The 15,030-nt window shown below is 46.6% G+C and overlaps 1 long non-coding RNA gene across 1 annotated transcript in view; it reads right to left on the reverse strand.

Moving 5' to 3' along the window:
- LOC144694182 (uncharacterized) overlaps positions 1–11,468 on the reverse strand; it is a 100,817-nt gene extending 89,349 nt beyond the window's left edge. The window contains exon 1 of the long non-coding RNA XR_013579670.1: positions 11,387–11,468. This is a non-coding gene — a long non-coding RNA (uncharacterized LOC144694182). The remainder of the gene's footprint in view (positions 1–11,386) is intronic.
- Between the last annotated feature and the right edge of the window lie 3,562 nt (positions 11,469–15,030).

Consider the following 15,030-nt stretch of genomic DNA (forward strand, 5'->3'; position numbering starts at 1 on the left):
GGAAGGTCCAGCTGTGGTTGGGAGAAAAAGGTGTACCGGGGGCGCAGAGTGGGGGGGATGAGGTTGGGAGTGGGGAACGAAGGTGTCGGGGGGTGGTGAGTTTGGGAGTACGGGGGAAGAGGGCGTAACAGGGGAGAAGGTGGCAAGTGGATAGGTAGGTGTAAGGGGGGAGGAAGGTATAAGGGAGAGAGTTCAGGGGGAGGAAGGAGTCAGGGGAGGAGGATGTCCAGGGGGAGGAGGACGTACAGAGGGGAAAGTGTCTGGTTGGAGGAGGGAGTAAGGGATTGGGGATGTCCAGGTGAACTTTCAAGGGATGGGTCTATTGCGTCAATGACTGCCTCCAGGGTGGCAGCGAACTGAGGCTGGGCATGTTAGGAGGGAATAGTGAGAATAAGAGGGGGCAGAGGGAAGCAGAACGGTGGGAGGGTGAGGGTACATCGAAGGGTAATGGTAAGGGACAGCGAGGGTGGTTGGTGGGGACTTGGAGGCACACATGAATCCTGGGGGTGGGAAGGAGGAGGTCGGGGAGGCCAACATGGATGGGGTGGGATTCTCAGGAAGGTAGGGAACGTGCACGTACGCCAGGACATCCTGGAAAGACAAGGGTTCGGGTTGGTCGGTGATTGTGGGGAGGTGAAAGGTGATGCTAAGGGGTTAGCAGTGATTGGGGGAAGGATATGGGTGACTGGGGAAGGAGAAAAGATGGGGGACCTGATCAAAAACTTAACTATACCATCATTGTCGAAATCGAAAGTGAGCTGAACCTCGTGTTGGACGGGCACAGATGCTGCATGTGTGTGCGATCAGTGGGTGGGTGGAGATGCAGCTCAAATGGACAACTGAAAGAGAACCCCAGCAGGCAGCATTGAAAATGCTCGGGACAGTGAGATGAGTGTGATGGGTGAAGGCTCTGTGTGTGTGGGAAAGTGCTTGTACGAGGCACCGAAAGGCCCTGCCACACACACAATTCTCCCTCCAGAATCACAAGTGATCCAGCTACGTGCAGCTGAACTGCTAGTGTGGAGGTGGGGTGGTGCTAGTGGGAGGACTTGCAAAGCCTGTCAATGAAGCTGAGAGACAACATTACACATTATTCATTGAAAGTGAATATATTTTCAGATTATATAGTGACAAAATATGTTCACTCGTGCAACCACTTGTGATCAGAATTTCTCAACTTTTCTAGGCCTACCACCTCTTCTAGGTGCTGCCCTGACATCCGCAGGAGGGGTGGAGACAGCCTGTGCAATGGTTGGCCCTGTTTCCACTGATGACTTCAGCATGGATCTTCTGACAAGCTAAGACCTTTGGGCCCCTGGCTTGCTTTGGCTCTCCTCCTGTGGGCTGGCTGCTCCCTCTGTGGTGACAGACGACGAGGTTGAGGGGGTCACAGGCAAATGGGACTCGGAGGGAGAGGAGAGCCTCTGGGATTCTTGAGTGGATAACCCAGAGGTGTCCAGCTGCCACTCCTCCTCCCTTCGGATGCCTAAGAGGCCCGGCCTGACTCGTTGAGGGGAAGGAGCACATGAATGGACATTGAGGTGCCCCGTTTCCCCCTCACGCTGCAGTGCAGGAACTCACCCATGGCTACTGCAATGGAGTGCAGATCTGCACCAACCTCTGTGTTCTGCTGGACCAAGTTCTCCCTGGCATCCACCCTCTTCCCAATGGAGACATCCATATGCACATATGTGGGCACCATTTCATCAGACAGCAGGCAGATGCACTCCTCTAAGTGCCACTCTGTTGAGGGCTCCCAACAACTCTATGTGATGATTCCCCCGCCATCTGCTGCCTCTCCACGATGAGTTAGAAGGCCAAATCCAAGGCTTATCATCTGACTCGGACCTCACAGGTGCCTCTTCCCCAGCAGCCCTATGAGTGCCGGGGAGCTCGGCAGAACCTGCCTCTTCCTGTTGCGAACACATGTCTGTACAGTGGCCACTGGATTGTGAACCCAATCCCACTCTACTTCTAGGTACCACCAAGGTGTGTGTCTCTGCGCTGGTAGAGGATGTGGGTAAGCACTGTGACACGTCTTCCAGACTGCTTATTTCCTGCTCTTCAATGGAGGAGGTGTCCTCTTGGCTGGAAGTGAGGACCTGGATGGAGCTGAGGGATTAGCTGATGAGGGCACTGGTTGCTTGGCAGAGCTCCCTGTGAAACAAAGTAGAGATAATCAGTGCATGACAGCAGAGTTACAGGCAGGAGAGAGAGCACTCACATTTGCGTTGAGAGAGGGACCATGTGGTGCAGGATCCTCACGAGGGTGTTCACCGCTGACCTCATTGTCATCACAGGCACAGCCCATATCTGCACCAGTCAGCACGATGGCACACTCCTCAAGCTGAGTGAGGGGCCTAATGTGGACCACTCCACTTTCGTTCTGGGACTTCTCCCTGCTGTTGTTGTCCAGGTTCTCCTGCATGAAAACAGATGGAGAGAGTGTGAGCAGGATGCATGGCACTGCATGGAATGTTTGTGTGATGAGCGGAGCCATGAACGGGATGAGGATGCGAACTCCAGAGGATATGAGCCTGATGGAGATGTGAGGGGATGTGTGTGTGAGTTAGTGGTGTTGTCCCTTGTGGTGTGAGATCTCTGTGGATGTGTGATGGCTTTGGGAGTGTGTGTGTTGAGGGTGATGAGGTGGTTGACTTACCCTGGCGGAACAGATGAGAGCATTCATCCTCTTCCTGCACTGGATGGCTGACCTCCTCTGTGCTCCGGTGGTACTGGCCGCTACTGCCACTGCCTCGCAGGCTAGATTGGTGACTCTGGTGCACCTCCTGTGGCCGGGGGGTTGTGGGGAGGTGGTGGGGTGGGATTTAGAAGACATCATGGTGGCCTTCCACTATGTCCAGCAGGCATCCCAGGGAGGCGCCACTAAATTTGGGGGCTGCCATCTTTTTTGCTTTCAGGGCCTTTGTCACCTGGAGCAGTCCTGGTCTGGAGGCATGAAGTAGGCTGCGCTCTGGTGCGTTTTAAATATGGCACCCGGACCAAGGAAGTGCAGAGGTCACGGCAGAGCAGGCAAATCCAAGTCCGCCTGCCAGCGATCCGGAGTGTTTCCTGTGAATGCATTGTTAATGAGGTGGGACGCATCAGGAATGCAATGATACGGCGCGAAAATCAGCTATTGCAGCTGATGGATAAAACGGCTTTTTTTACCACCCGCTACCACACTTGGTGCAAACCTGGGACAATTCAACCCTATACCCTCTTGTCCTGGGGCAAATCTTTCTCTGGGCTTGGAAAAACCTGATGGCATACTTTTTCAGTGCGCAAAGTGCACACCCCAATCCTTGTGTAGCTTCACACGCCATGTTTGTCTTTTCACGCTGCAATGGGGTTCATAGTGCAGTTAGTGAGCTATGCTACAGTATGTGAGGATTGTGGATATGGAAGCTGGCTGGTTCGAAGGCCTGTCTCGGTTCTCCAACACCATTCCCCAGCAGTGTTTAAAGGCCACCTTAAATCTTACCCCTCACCTCCCTCACCCCACTCACCCCCAGCCTACCCCTTGCCCCTTCAAATTGCCCATGCCAGCCTATTCCACCTCCTTGCCCCCATGCATCCTCCATACCCCATCAGATCACCCATGCCACCTTAATGCCCCCAGGTATCCTCCATGCCCAATCAGATTACCCATGCCATTTCATTCCACCTCTATTCCTCTCCCAGGTATCCTCCACAACCACTCACCCAGAAAATACAATGTACAGTTCTCAGATTCCATGCAATATTAATGGAAAATATTTTACATTCCTTCAGAAAAAAATAATCTCCCTCCATCTAATAAAAGAGAAAATAGAATACGAAATTAAACTAGCGAGGAACATAAAAACAGACTATAAAAGCTTCTACAGGTATGTAAAAACTAAAGGCCAATAAAGACAAACGTGGGCCCATTACAGGCAGAGGCAGGAGATTTTATAATGGGCAATAAGGAACTGCCAACAAAACTAAACAAATACTTTGCATCTGTCTTCACAGAGGAACATACAAGAAACCTCCCTGAAATATTGGGGAACCAAGGGACTAGTGGGATTGAGGATCCGAAAGGAATTAATGGGGCTGAAAGTTGATAATCCCCTGGACCTGATGATCTACTCCTCAGAGTGTTGAAAGAGGTGGCTGCAGAGAGATTGGATACATTGGTGATCAGCTTTCAAAATTCTACAGATTCTGGAACGGTGCCTGCAGATTGGAAGGCAGCAAATGTGACCCGACTATTTTAGAAAGGAGGTAGAGAGAAAACAGGGAACTACAAACCTGTTTAGCCTGACATCAGTAGTAGGGAAAATGCTAGAATCTAATCTAAAGGATGAGATAACTGGGCATTTAGAAAATAATGGTGTGATTGGGCAGTCAGCATGGGTTTATGAAAGGGAAATCACATTTGGCAAACCTGTTGGAGTTTTTTGAGGATGTAACTAACAGAATAAATAAGGGAGAACCAGTGGATCTGGTGTATTTGGATTTTCAGAAGGATTTCAATAAGGTCCCACAGAGGAGGTTAGTAAGCAGAATTAGAGCTCATCGTATTGGGGGAAATATATTGGCATGGATTGAGGATTGGTTAACGGACAGAAAAGGGAGAGTAGGGGTAAACGGGTCATTCTCAGGCTGTGACTAGTTGGGTACTGCAAGGATCAGTGCTTAGGCTCCAGCTACTCACAATCTAAAGCAATGATTTGAATGTGGGGAGCAAATGTAATATTTCCAAGTTTGCTGATAATAGGAATGTGAGTTGTGAGGAGAATGCAAAGAGGTTCCAAGGAGATTTAGACAGACTAAGTGAGTGGGCAAGAGCAGGGCAGATGGTATATAATGTGGAAAATGTGAAGTTATCCACTTTGGTAGGAAAGACAGTATTGCAGGGTATTTTTAAATGGTGAAAGATTTGGAAGTGTTGATGTCCAAAGGAACTTGGGTGTCCTTGTTCATGAGTCACTGAAAGTTAGCATACAGATGCAGCAAACAATTAGGAAGGCAAATGGTATGTTAGCCTTTATAGCAAGGGCTTTTGAGTATAGGAATAAGGAAGATTTGCTGCAGTTGTATAAAACCTTGGTGGGACCACACCTGGAGTATTGTGTGCAGTTTTGGTCTCCTTACCTAAGGAAGGATATACTAGCCAAAGAGGGTGAATGACAAAGGCTCACCAGACTAATTCCGGGGATGGCAGGATTGAGGAGACTGGACCTGTATTCTCTAGAGTTTAGAAGAATAAGACGCAATCTCTTTGAAGTAAAGAAAACTCTTACAGGGCTCGACTGGGTAGATGCAGGAAGGATGTTTCTCCTGGTGGGTGGGTAGGGGTGTGGTGTCTAAAACCAGGGGACATAGTCTCAGAATAAGTTGGCCATTTAGGACCAAAATGAGGAGGAATTTCTTCAGACAGAGGGTGTTAAATCTTTGGAATTCTCTACCCAAGAAGGCTGTGGAGGCTCAGTCATTGAGTATATCAAAGCAGAAGTCGATAGATTTCTGGATACCAATGGCGTCAAGGGATTCGGGGATGGTGCGGGAAGATGGCACTGAGATAGACGATCAGCCATGATCCAGTTAAATGGCGGAGTAGGCTTGAGTGGAAAAATGGCCTACTCCTGCACCTACGTTCCTCCACATCATTGATTCTAAGAAAAATGTGCATTCTGCCATGTGAAAAAACTTTGTAATACTTGTAATCCTATTAGCATGTGGCTAGACCAGTAATCCAGAGCCCTAAGCTAATGCTCTGGGGATCCGGGTTTGAATCTCACCATGGCAGATGGTGGAATTTGAATTCAATAAAAGTCTGGAATTAAAAGTCTGATGCTGACCAGGAAAACATTGTCAATTGTTGTAAAAACCCACCTGATTTACTAATGTCCTTTAGAAAAGGAAATCTGTCGTCCTTACCTGGTCTGGCTTACATGTGACTCCAGACCCACAGCAATGTGGTTGACTCTTAAAATGCCCTCTGAAATGGCCCAGCAAGCAACTCAGTTGTAACAAACTGCTACAAAGTCACAAAAAGGGAATGAAACCAGAGGGACCACCTAGGCATCAGAAATGACAACAGCCTTCTCAGCCCTGTCGACACTGCAAAATTCTCCTTACTAACATCTGGAGGCTAGTGCCAAAATTGGGAGATCCATCTCTCAGACTAGTCAAGCAACAGCCTGACATAGTCATCCTCACGGAATCATACTTTACAGATAATGTCCCAGACACCACCATCATCATCCCTGGGTATGTCCTGTTCCACCGGCAGGCCCAGGGCAGGACCAGCAGAGGAGGTGGCACAGTGGTATAGAATCAGGAGGGAGTTGCCCTGGGAGTCCTCAACATCGACTCCGGACCCCATGAGGTCTCATGCCATCAGGTTAAACACGCGCAAGGAAATATCCTGCTGATTACCACGTACCACCCTCCCTCAGCTGATGAATCATTGCTACTCCATTTTGAACACCACTTGGATGAAGCACTGATGGTAGCAAGGGCACAGAATGTACTCTGGGTGGGGGACTTCAAAGTCCATTATCAAGAGTGGCTCAGTAGCACCACTACAGACCGTGCTGGCCATGTCCTAAAGGACATAGCTGCTAGACTGGGTCTGCGGCAGGTGGTGAGGGAACTAACAAGTGGGATAAACATATTTGACCTCATCCTCACCAACCTTCCTGTCGCAGATGCATCTGTCCATGACAGTATCAGTAGGAGTGACCACTGCACAGTCATTGTGGAGATGACGTCCCACCTTCCCATTAAGGATACCCTCCATCGTGTTGTGTGGCACTACCACTGTGCAAAATGGGATAGATTTTGAACAGATCTAGCAACTCAAGGCTGGGCATCCATGAGGCGCTGTGGGCCATCAGCAGCAGCAGAACTGTACTCAAACACAATCTGTAACCTCATGTCCCAGCATATCCCCCATTCTAACATTACCATCAAGCCATGGGATCAACCCTGGTTTAATAAAGAGTGCAGGAGGGCATGCCAGGAGCAGCACCAGACATACCTAAAAATGAGGGGTCAACCTGGTGAAGCTATAACACAGAATTACTTGCATGCCAAACAGCATAAGCAGCAGGTAATAGACAGAGCTAAGTGATCCCACAACCAACGGATCAAATCTAAGCTCTGCAGTCCTGCCATATCCAGTCATGAATGGTGGTGGACAATTGAACAACTATTTGAGGAGGAGGCTCCATAAATATCCCCATCCTTAATGATGGAGGAACCCAGCACACAGTGCAAAAGATAAGGCATTTCGTACAATCTTCAGCTAGAAGTGGCTAATGGATGGTCCATCTTGGCCTCCTCCGGAGGTCCCCAGCTTCACAGATGTCAGCCTTCAGCCAATTCGATTCATTCCACATGATATCAAAAAATGGCTGAAGGCACTGAATACTGCAAAGGCTATGGGCCCTGACAAATATTCCGGCAATAGTACTGAAGACTTGTGCTACAGAACTTGCCGCACCCCTAGCCAAGCTGTTCCAGTACAATTCCAATGCTGGCATCTACCTGCTATGTGAAAAATTGCACAGGTATGTGCTGTACAGAAAAAGCAGGACAAATCCAACCTGTTCAATTACCACCCCATCAGTCTACTCTCGATCATTAGTAAAGTAATGGAAGGGATCATCAGCAGTGCTATCAAGTGGCGCTGGTTTAGCAATAACCTGCTCACTGATGCCCAGTTTGGATTCTGCCAGGGCCACTCAGCTCCTGATCTCATTATACCCTTGGTTCAAACATGGACAAAAGAGCTGAACTGCCGAGGTGAGGTGGGAGTGACTGCCCTTGACATCAAGGCCGCATTTGACAGAGTGTGACATCAATCGCCCCTTGATGTTCAATGGCATTACCATCACTGAATCCCCCACTATCAATATCTTCGGTGACACCAAGCAAAACTGGAGTCAATGGGAATCGGGGGAAAACTCTCTGCTGGTTGAAGACATACCTAGCACAAAGAAAGATGGTTGTGGTTGTTGGAAGTCAGTCATCCCAGCTCCAGGACATCACCACACGGGTTCCTCTGGGTAGCATCCTGGGCGCAACCATCTTCAGCTACTTCATTAATGACTTTCCTTCCATCATAAGGTCAGAAGTGGGGATGTTTGCTGATGATTGCACAATGTTCAGCACCATTCTCAACTCCTCAGATACTGAAGCAGTCCATGTCCAAATACAACAAGACCTGGACAATATCCAGGCTTGGGCTGGCAAGTGGCAAGTAGCATTCATGCTAACGAAGTATTAGGCAATGACCATCTCCAACAAGAGAGAATCCAACCATCGCCCCTTGATGTTCAATGGCATTACCATCACTGAATCCCACACTATCAATATCTTTGGGGATACCATTGACCAGAAGCTGAACTGGACTAGCCATATAAATACTGTGGCTACAAGAGTAGGTCAAAGGCTAGGAATCGTGCGACAAGTAACCCACCTCCTGACTCCCCAAAGCCTGTCCACCATCTACAAGGTACAAGTCAGGAGTTTGATGGAATACTCCCCACTTGCCTGGATGAGTGCAGCCCCAACAACACTCAAGAAGCTTAACAGCATCCAGGACAAAGCAGCTCGCTTGATTGGCATCACATCCACAAACATTCACTCTCTCCACTACCAACGCACAGTAGCAGCAGTGTGTACCATCTACAAGATGCACTGCAGGAATTCACCAAGGCTCCTTCAACAGCACCTTCCAAAGCACGACCACTACCATCTAGAAGGACAGGGGCAGCAGATAGATGGGAACACCACCACCTGGAAGCTCCCCTCCAAGTCACTCACCATCCTGACTTGGAAATATATCACCATTCCTTCATTTTTGCTAGATCAAAATCCTGGAACTCCCTTCCTAATGGCACTGTGGGTCTATCTACACCACATGGACTGCAGCAGTTCAAGAAGGCAGCTCACCACCACCTTCTCAAGGGAAGTTAGGGATGGGCGATAAATGCTGGCCCAGCCAGCAAAGCCCACATCCCATAAATGAATAAAAGAAACAAACCAGAAACCAAATCAAAGGGACAATCTATTATTACAATTTCTTGAAGCTGTTATTTATTTTCAGATGAAAAGAACAGCTACTGTGCTGAAATCCATTAGCATTTGAAACTCAGCCAAGCATTCAGAATGGCCACAGCTGTCCAAACAATAGACTACTTTCTAGGAAGGAAAGAACAGAAGGTGTTCATTTCAATTTCAAAATAGAGTACTGTCAATCAAAGTAAGCAGGTGGTGTCAAAACCAGTTCATTAAAATCAGTCAGAGCCATTTAATTCACAGTAGAAAAGATGACAGCATAGGCTGACGGGACATTTTATAACATTTTTTCACTGCATTAAGGTGCTTTCTCCATTTGAAAAGCACGGTAATGCATGTGAACGAATACACAAGGCTGGTCAATGTAAGGGTCAACTTACCTTTCAAGGTCAGATCCCTATGATGAATCACTGCATTAAAACTTATCTACATCACAATACAGCATCTATTAGTGATATTTGAAAGTGTGAAGACACTTTACACTTACTTTTCAGAATGTTCCAGTCTCCTCAGTACATTTTCTATTTTCATCACAAACCCTCAAGTCTGATGAGTTTTAAATGGAATTTCACACTACTAGACAAAAATGGTGTGTGGGAGGAAATCCCATTTCCATCTCTTATTTAAAATGGGGAGCCCAACCTGAGTGGAGGCATGTGTGTGTTCTGACCGACCTGCAAGAACGTCAGAGGAAAATGGTGTGGGTTTGGGAATGAGGAGAAAAATCAGATTTCCTCCAAATAAAAACTAAGTTTGACCATTTGCACACCAAAATGCATCTCTGCAACCAGATGAAAGTCCAGCCCTGGACTCAACCATTGGAAATAGTTTATCTGTATCTACCCTTTCTGTTCCCCTTAATATCTTAATTCCAAGGAATAGAACACTAGTTTGTGTAATCTCTCCTTGCAATTTAACCCTTGGAGTTCAGTTATTATTCTGGTAAATAAAAGAAAAAATATTTATTATTCTGTAAATCTGTGCTGCACTCCCTCCAAGCTATCCTTTCTAAGGTGAACTGCTCACAGTACTCCAGGTGTGGCCTAACCAGGGCTTTATATATCTGAAACATGACTTCTATCCCCTTGTATTGTAGGTTAAAGTAACATCAGGTAAGTGCCTGGTAGCTCCAGGCTGGGTAAATGAACGAAGCAATGTTACTGTACACCCATCCAGTTTTTACCAAGTAAGTAGGGTTCAAATCACCCCCACTGTATCTAATTGATTATTGAAGAATCATTTCCTAGTTTGTCGGTATGCATGTCTCATTAAATTAAATATTCATATTTTTATTTGATAATGTTTATTGTGAGCCACAAAATAAGTGAATATGATTAGTAAACACAAATTATATGCTCTGTGTTTATTTATCTAATGGTTTGTCTTCTGGTGTTTGGCACAACGCAGGTACAAACACAGATGGTCCCAGTAATATTATGAAGCTAATGTCATTAATTCATTTAAAATGTGTTGGTTGTTAACTTATCTTTATTTTTTGTTTGATGTTGTGTCCTTCAACTCAACTTATGTCACACTGAGCTCTGTGACAAACTGTGGTGCTAGGAACTTGGCAGTGGCTTCTATCATTGCTGCCAAGCATTCCTGTCTATGTGACTGCTTTTCGTGACCTTGAACATGACTGTTGCCAACTTACATTTAAATACCTGTTTCTCCAGTTTCCAGTTCTGCTTCCTTTCAGAGTTTAAACTCAAAATGTTGTAAGCTCCTCTACACAGCACATGTCACTTTGGCCTCTGGCATTATGGATTTGGCTTGAAAAATACATCAATCATATTCTACTGTTATGTCAGCAATTCCATCTCCTCATTAGACAACCAGTCTCTCTTTATTTTTTGAAACTTTGTTTGTCAAGCAAACATCAAACATATTGGAAACAGTTGCCGTTTTCAGCATTATTTAGACAAGTGGTGGTTGAGTGGATGTAATGGCTGCCCGGAGGAGTTGGTGTAAGACTTGCTAGGCCAGAATTTTGTGAGAATGGGGCATCTTGCATTATGTGCCATGAGTTGGATTTCTTTCCTCACCATTGAACTGTAACTATTTTTGTGCTGCAAATTACGGAAAATGAAATGTGCTAATAGTTTAGCAAGAGCAACTTAACATCTTGGTGAATGATGGAACCAACAGCCTATCTTCTTAACCAATGAGATTTAAGGATAGAGAAAGAAGTAGCAAATGACAAGGAAATAGGACAAATTAGAGTTAAATTATATACACATAGAAAAATAAAGTGAGGGAAAGAAATATTGGATTAATGAGAGAACGAGAAAGGAAAAGTGAGAAAAAAAATCAAAAAACAATTTACTACCTGCAGGAATGAGACTTCACAGTTTCAGTTATTCCTTTTATGAGCCTCCAAGGTTGAGTGGTATGTGAGAAGTATAAAGCACCCCACGACCAGCTTCCTTATGCTGTAAAATGGCCGTCCTAATGTTCTGCAATGAGTTTAATTTGTATTTACAATGCAATTGCAGTGTAGTAATAGGGGAGATGATGGCGTAGTGGTATTATTGTTGGACTAGTAATTCATAGATCCAGGGTAATGCTCTGGGAACCCGGGTTTGAATCCTGTCACGGCAGATGGTGGAATTTGAATTCAATAAAAATCTGGAATTAAAAGTCTACTGATGACCATGGAACCATTGTCGATTGTTGTAAAAACCCATCTGGTTCACTAATGTCCTTGAGAGAAGGAAATATGTCGTTCTTATTGGGTCTGGCCTACATGTGACTCCAGACTCACAGCAATGTGGTTGACTCTTAAATACCCTCTGAACTAGCCTAGCAAGCAACTCAGTTGTAACAAACCTCTACAAAGTCACAGAAAAGGAATGAAACCAGATGGACCACCTGGCATCGACCTGGTCACTGGAAACGACAACGGCAATCTCAGCCCTGTCGACCTTTCAAAGTCTCCCTTACTAACATCAGGGGGCTAGTGCCAAAATTGGGAGAGCTGTCTCACAGACTAATCAAACAACAGCCTGACATAGTCATCCCCACGTAATCATATCTTACAGATAATGTCCCAGACGCCACCATCACCATCCCTGGATATGTCCTGTCCCATCATTAGGACAGGCCCAGCAGAGGTGGCAGCACAGTGGTACATAGTCCAGGAGGGAGTTGCCCTGGGAGCCCTCAATATTGACTCCGGACCCCATGAAGTCTCATGACATCAGGTCAAACATGGGCAAGGAAACCTCCTGCTGATTACTACGTACCGCCCTCCCTCAGTGCTCCTCCATGTTGAACACCACTTGGAGGAAACACTGAGGGTGGCAAGGGCACAGAATGTACTCTTGGTGGGGGACTTCAATGTCCATCATCAAGAGTGGCTGGGTAGCATAACTACAGACTGAGCTAGTCGTGTCCAAAAGGACATAGCTGTTAGACTGGGCCTGCGGCAGGTGGTGAGGGAATCAACAAGAGGGAAAAATATACTTGACCTCATCCTCACCAACCTGCCTGCCACAGATGCATCTGTCCATGACAGTATCGGTAGCAGTGACCACCGTACAGTAGTTGTGGAGACGAAGTCCTCCTTCACATTGAGGATTCCCTCCATCATGTTGTGTGGCACTACCGCCATGCTAAATGGGATAGATTTCGTACAGATCAACATCGGGCATCCATGAGGTGCTGTGGGCCATCTGCAGCAGCAGTAGGATTGTACTCCCACACAATCTGTAACCTCATGGCCCGGCATATCCCCCACTCTACCATTACCATCAAGCCAGGGGATCAACCCTGATTAAATGAATAGTGCATGAGGGCATGCCAGGAGCAGAATCGGGCATACCTAAAAACAACGTCAACCTGGTGAAGCTAAAACACAGGACTACTTGCATGCCAAACAGCAAAAGCAGCAAGTGATGGACAGGGCTAAGCGATCCCACAACCAACGGATCAAACCTAAGCTCTGCAGTCCTGCTACATCCAGTCATGAATGGTGGTAGACAATTAAACAACCCACTGGAGGAGGGAGCTCCACAAATATCCCCATCCTCAATGACGGAGGAGCCCAGCACATTAGTGCAAAAGATAAGGCTGAAGCATTTTCAACAATCTTCAGCCAGAAGTGCCGAGTGGATGATCCATCTCGGCCTCCTCTGGAGATCCCCAGCATCACAGATGCCAGCCTTCAGCCAATTCGGTTCACCCTACGTGATATCAAGAAACTGCTGAAGGAACTGGACACTGCAAAGGCTATGGGCCCTGACAATATTCTGGCAATAGTACTGAAGACTTGTGCTCCAGAACTTGCCACGCCCTTAACCAAGCTGTTCCAGTGCAGCTACAACACTGGCATCTACCCGGCTATGTGCAAAATTTCCCAGGTATGCCCTTTACACACAAAGCAGGACAAATCCAACCGGCCAATTATTGCCCCATCAGTCTATTCTCGATCATCAGTAAAGTAATGGAACGAGTCATCAAAAGTGCTATCAAGTGGCACTTGCTTAGCTATAACTTGCTCACTGACTCCCAGTTTGGGTTCCGCCAGGGCCACTCAGTAATTGACCTCATTGGTTCAAACATGGACAAAAGAGCTGAATTCCTGAGGTGAGGTGAGAGTGACTGCCCTTGACATCAAGGCCGCATTTGACTGAGTGTGGTATCAAGGAGCCCTGGCAAAACTGGAGTTAATGGGAATCAGAGGGAAAACTCTCCGCTGATTGGAGTCATAACTAACACAAAGGAAGATGGTTGTGGTTGTTGGAGGTCAATCATCTCAGTTCCAGAACATCATTGCAGCAGTTCCTCAGGGTCGTGTCCTCGGCCCAACCATCTTCAGCTGCTTCATCAATGACCTTCCTTCCATCATAAGGTCAGAAGTGGGGATGTTCGCTGATGATTGCTCAATGTTCAGCGCCATTGACGACTCCTCAGATACTGAAGCAGTCCATGTCCAAATGCAGCAAGACCTGGGCAATATCCGGGCTTGGGCTGGCAAGTGGCAAGTGGCATTTGTGCCACACAAGTGCCAGGCAATGACCATCTCCAACAATAGAGAATCCAACCGTTGCCCCTTGATGTTCAATAGCATTACCATCACTGAATCTCCCACTATCAATATATTCAGGAATATCATTGACCAGAAACTGAACTGGACTAGCCATATAAATACTGTGGCTACAAGAGCAGGCCAGAGGCTAGGAATTGTGCAATGAATAACTCACCTCCTGACTCCCCAGAGCCTGTCCACCATCTACAAGGCACAAGTCAGGAGTGTGATGGAATACTCCCCATTTGCACTGTCCAGGACAAAGCAGCCTACTTGATTGGCACCACATCCATAAACATTCACTCCCTCCACTACCGACACACAGTAGCCACAGACTTTACCACCTACAAGATACACTGCAGGAATTCACCAAGGTTCCTTTGACAGCACCTTCCAAACCCACGACCACTACCATCTAGAAGGACAAGGGCAGCAGATAGATGGGAACACCACCACCTGGGAAGTTCTCCAAGTCACTCACCATCCTGACTTGGAAATATATCGCCATTCCTTCACTGTCGCTGGGTCAAAATCCTGGAACTCCCTTCCTAACAGCTACCTACACCACATGGACTGCAGCAGTTCAAGAAGGCAGCTCACCACCACCTTCTCAAGGGTAGTTAGGGATGGGCAATAAATGCTGGCCTAGTCAGCAAAGCCCACATCCCCTGAATGAATAAAAAAATAATAATTTCTTGAAAAACATGGGGAAACTGGTGATGAGTTACAGTTTGTGCGAGACTTACAGCGGAGTGGTGCAAATCCCTAGCAATTTGAAGTGATTTTCAACTCTCAGTGTATCTGTTCTTTGCCATAAATTTCTGAGATTTTATGCATGAATTATGACATGCACCATGATCTCTTTGTTAAACATTTTTCAGTCATTTGGATATTTGAATTGTAATTTACTCGATATGCATTTATTTTAAGCGAGTCATTATTAT

Source organism: Cetorhinus maximus, chromosome 19 (genome assembly GCF_964194155.1).
Source record: "Cetorhinus maximus chromosome 19, sCetMax3.hap1.1, whole genome shotgun sequence".
In the NCBI taxonomy this organism is placed as follows: Eukaryota; Metazoa; Chordata; class Chondrichthyes; order Lamniformes; family Cetorhinidae; genus Cetorhinus; species Cetorhinus maximus.